This window comes from Anneissia japonica, unplaced genomic scaffold (genome assembly GCF_011630105.1).
Source record: "Anneissia japonica isolate Jap-2015-1 unplaced genomic scaffold, ASM1163010v1 scaffold287879_len466271_cov187, whole genome shotgun sequence".
NCBI lineage: Eukaryota > Metazoa > Echinodermata > Crinoidea > Comatulida > Comatulidae > Anneissia > Anneissia japonica.
Genome location: NW_022706284.1, coordinates 222,504 through 227,611, shown reverse-complemented (window position 1 = coordinate 227,611; position 5,108 = coordinate 222,504). Strand labels below are relative to the sequence as shown.

Genomic DNA, 5,108 nt, shown 5'->3' with positions numbered 1-5,108 from the left:
TATGTCGACTTGCCAAGATAATCTATCTCGCCATGAACATGCAATATGTATTATATTGACTTGTCAATATAATCTATCTCGCCATGACAACATACAACTTTTACTATGTCGACTTGCCAAGATAATCTATCTCGCAATGACAATATATCTCACCATGACAACATACAATTTTTACTATGTCGACTTGTCAAGATAATCTATCTCGCCATAACAACATACAATATGTATTATGTCGACTTGTCAAGATAATCTATCTCGCCATGACAACATAACATTTTTACTATGTCGACTTGTCAAGATAATTTATCTCACCATGACAACATACAATTTTTAGTATGTCGACTTGTCAAGATAACCTATCTTGTCATGACAACAAAACATTTTTAGTATATCGACTTGTCAAGATAATCTATCTCGCCATGTCGACATGATATGTATATTATGTCGACTTGACAACATAATTATCTTGACAAGTCGTCAAGTCGAATGGCATTTAGGTGCTTCCGTAGGAATCACCTCATCAAGACCTTCAATATAAAACCATTTACAATGCAATTGGCCTATTGTGAAATTTTCCCCTGAACACCCTAACAGTACAATATAATAGACTACCCTACTTTACTTACGATAGTTAGCATAAACAGGCTTAAGTCGGCGCTAATTAATACAGTGTCGCATCCGGCCTTGAAAACGGTTACCAACTTTAAAGCAAGTCCTAGGCCTAGGCTATCTATTTTCTAAGTATCCAATACCATAGATTACCAGTAACTAGGCCCAGGGAGTTGTCATAGTGAACTAGGCCCAAAGGGCCTAAGCTACAGGAGTGCAGTACGTAACCTAGCCTAGGCCTAGGTACTAGACTACGTACTGACACGGACGTTACACGGTACGCGGCTAGCTAGGCCCAAGGATAGTATTTAAAGAAAATATGCCTCGCCTACCTAGCTAGCCTAGGCCTAGGCCTCAAGGCCCTAGTCTTAGTAATGAACTTAAAACAAACTAAAATAAACACACACTATTAAAATAGTTACCCTACGATGAACCATCAGTCACACATATTCAGAGCCACTTAAACGGTCAAAATCATAGTTATTTCTGGGGGGAAAACAGCTAGAAAGCTAAGGTCTTTAAAACCGGAACCACAGCGCGGCCGTTTTGTTTAAACCTTTAAACTTGCCGCAAAACGGCCGGAGATTATCGTACAGCTAATTTCATTGGTCGAGAGAACAACGCTTACAGAGCTAGAGGAACAACGAGCTATGTGGTGGCGACATTTCGTACCTCAATCAGATCTCTCAGCATGGACTTTTCGTAAAATGCCTTTGATTTGATCAATCCTATTCTTAGAAGACAGGTGTGGAGTTAATTAAATGAAAACGTTAGTTAGCCCACGTAAAACCTGTTAAAAATCTAACTTGCTTAGTGTGCAACCAAGGATCACTTTTTAATAATTCCGTATAGAGACTAACTTTAATAAGTGGTAAATTGTGCTGAGGATAGTTAAGAATTAAATGCAAATTGGTGACTGTTTTTTTCTTACTGTATATTGTATTACTTATTGTATGGAAATAAAAATATTTGATTTGATTTCATCTTTAATCACCTTATTAAATTATCAACGATAGAAATGGGTCTACAAAATGAGCTAGTGTTTCTCCTCCGGTGAAGGAGAAACAAATTTGATAAATCCACTTCTGTCGTACGTACAACTGATTTTTCTAAAAACACAAAACTATGTTTGAAGGAGGGACGGAAACGATTAGGCTTAATGATATTTTTGAATAAACTTGGGGAAGATCTAGGTGTTTACATGTGTCTTTGAAAAATCAGTTGTACACATGCCAAACATCAAAACATTCTGCATAATTACCAACCGCCTCGCATCGTGCGGGCGGGACAGTCCCGCATTTAAAGTGATTTTGGATGAAACACGCATTTTGTAGAAACACATGCGTGATCATTTGTCACGCAAGCACAAGTCTTAAGTGTGATAACGAATTACCTGTATCATGAATTCAATGGAAAATGTAGGCCTAGGCCTATTTGATATTAACGATATAAAACCGGTCATGGAGTACAACTTGAGTCATTAGAGAGCATTAGTTATCTCATTCAAGAATCAATTCACCGACAAAATTTCTCTTTCTCGACCAACAACCCAGCCAACGGTAACCATGCCAAGCACTTAGTAGAATCATAGAGAAAATAGAACAGAACTGTTCTATTTTCTCTATGGTAGAATCTAGGAAGTGCGTACGGTCTTGGGCGTTCAATTGCCACCCACCAATGTGACTGAAGGACACCGAGCTCCGCGCCCAGTGTGGACGTCCCGGCGATGGTCCTGGTGGATCACCCTCCCGGCCCCAGCCAACTGGTGTAGTCACGCATTTCAATCTCTCGGGGTAACTGTTAATGAACTTGGTGATTTTGATAATTATCGGTCAATGTGAAATGAATTTAAAATAATGGTTTATTGGCGTAGGGATAGGGCACTGCAGCCAGTACAAAGCACCGGGGCCCATGGGATAGGAATCCATTCATATAAATAGGCCTAAATAATTTCTAACTTAATATTTTTGAAGAAAAAACGGCCAGTGGGCCCCTCATATTATTTAGGTGAGTGAATTATTGATTCCTGTGTTGATTTCAATTCAGTGGTGGATTCAAGTATATCCAGTCGGCCTGGACATGGCGGCTGTAATTTTCAAGATTAAAAAAAAAATATTCTAACTTTAAAATCTGGGAGTGCCGTATTTCCGGCCATTCTACTGAGGTGCCATAATCATATATACATTACCTCAGCCCCAACCATGGTGGGCGGCTGGTGGTCTATAGGCCTACCCTCCTTCTGCTGTATGATAATTCCTTCCGATTCAATTTGGGGGGAGGGGGTGTCGGTCAAGACCCCCTACCCTAAATTTTTCAAAATTAAAAAACATATTTGTTGAAGAAAAAAAAGGGAAATAGGCATGTTAATCATGGTCTGATCAGTTTGCCAACCGGCCACTAGGTGGCATCATTCCGTCAGCCCCCCCAACCATGGGATTGGTCTAGATCAACTCATCTGTGAAAGTCCCTCCCTGGGCCCCCTTCGTTTCGACTTCCTGGATCCGCTACTGCTCACTAGGCCCGTCACAGGCCATATTGGATGCAGGGTGAAAAAGAAACACTTAAGAAGAATTTTCTGAAAGCGTGAAACAGTATAATTCTTTCATTCTTGAATTCAAATGACGGCCCATGAAAATCTATAGAAAACAGTGAATAAAAATCAGGATAGGCCGGGCTTAATTGACTGGGTAGGCCTATTCAGTTCGAATAGATCTTGGAAAACACGCAAACTGGAGAGTAGCCTAATGTAAGCAAATAAAGCACTCTAAATCGTGCGGAATACGTCATTGCGTCAATATGCCACCACTAAATAAATGCTTGGAATGAAATACCGAATGTGATGAATCGATAATTGAACATAAATAAATTTGTAGTAGTGATACACTATGTACACGGTTCAGTTATTGTTATTTATTCGTTAACGTTATTATATTTATAAATTTAATGTATTATTTAAGTATGAATTACTGTACTATGTCCATATGTTAAATTAATCTTATCTATTAAAATTGTATATTTAAATAATATAGTAATAGGCATTGCTGAGGTCTAGCCTAGACTAGGCCTAAACAAATGACTATATGTGAGTGTATAAAATTATGAAAAATATGAAAAAAACGCAAAATTGTGAAAGAATAAAGGAAGAAGGAAGACAGGAAAGAGATTTGGAGCGGCTTAGATTAGTGCCTAAAATTGTTTACAAAATCGTAATGCAATAATAGCATATTGACTATACATTATATTTTCGGAAAATATTTCAGCCGCTCCAAAAAATTTTATACATCCGGTGTTATGTATCATAACCTAGGCTACTATTGCTAACGCTTTCACCATTAAAGGTTTTTTTCTATGAAGGGAATGACCTGTACGAAACACGAGCTCCTGTAGAAACCCAGTACCGTTGCGATTTTAATCGTGCGGGAAATATCCTCAAGATGACCTAACTACATTTCATAAACTTGTCTCCAATATTTGTACGATTTTTTTCAGAGCAAGTTTATACTCTGAAAATAGCCTTAATAATAATGACAAAAAGAGAGTAAACAGTTTTTCACTAGTTTGATGATTAGGCTATAAAAATTGTAATAAATGGAGCCTTGTAGCGTGTGAAGTTATCTAATGAGTTTTTCAGTGATTAATTATTGATACATAGAAGTGAATGCTGTGTTGTATACAAACAGCATTAAACAGGAGCCAATTATAATACTTTTTGAAAAATTTTATTTTATTTTAATTGTTTTAATTTTTGGAATATTCATGAACCAGGCCTTCATGAATTCACAACTAAACATTATTATTATATTAGGTACCGGTATCAAAATTGCCCTAGGGCATTAGACGTGTACCGATATGTTGCTCTGTAACAAATTGCTGATCTGAAGGGTGCATGCTACACAACTAATAATGTCAATTCAGCGTAACATGACATTTAGAATAATGATTATTCAGGGTTCAACACCAATGCAACATTTTATTCAATGTAATTGATAGATTTTCTTGACCTGTTGCACAAAAATTAGCTTTTTTTCTAATTTCTAATACTTTTTTTTTTTATAACAATACACTTATACAGTGATAATGGCATCTTTAAAGTAATAAAAAACAAGAAACATGTTTTTATGTAGAATTTATACTTTTCTGTCTACTCCTGTCCGAAGTGATCGCAAAGGAATGCCTATCAAAGGCCGCAAACAACTCTGCATCATCGGGCAAATTACCCGTAATAAGTGTTATTCTGTTAATGCAGGTATTGCTTGTTGGAATCCAGCTACCACCTTTAAGTTCTGTGTAGGGGAGTCTAAGAACTTGATAACTGATGATGAGGCGTGATGCACGCTATAAAATTACAATTACCCCGTTGAAATAATGGACGATTCCGTTGTTCATTTGGCATTTTACATCGTTTGGGAAAGTACGTTGTTCGTTTGGCAATGTACCAGGGCCGGCGGAACATTTTTCAAAGTTGGGGGGAGGGGGGAACTTATAAGAAGGCGCGTAAC

The 5,108-nt window shown here is 37.5% G+C and overlaps 1 protein-coding gene across 2 annotated transcripts in view; it reads right to left on the bottom strand.

Moving 5' to 3' along the window:
* LOC117106087 (centromere protein F-like) overlaps positions 1-1,178 on the bottom strand; it is a 46,816-nt gene extending 45,638 nt beyond the window's left edge. The window contains exon 1 of one of the 2 annotated variants that reach the window (XM_033247425.1): positions 1,032-1,178. The gene's annotated coding sequence lies outside the window, so the exon portion shown is untranslated. Of the gene's footprint in view, positions 1-1,016 lie in introns of both variants that reach the window. The other variant, XM_033247424.1, reaches the window with a different exon arrangement.
* Between the last annotated feature and the right edge of the window lie 3,930 nt (positions 1,179-5,108).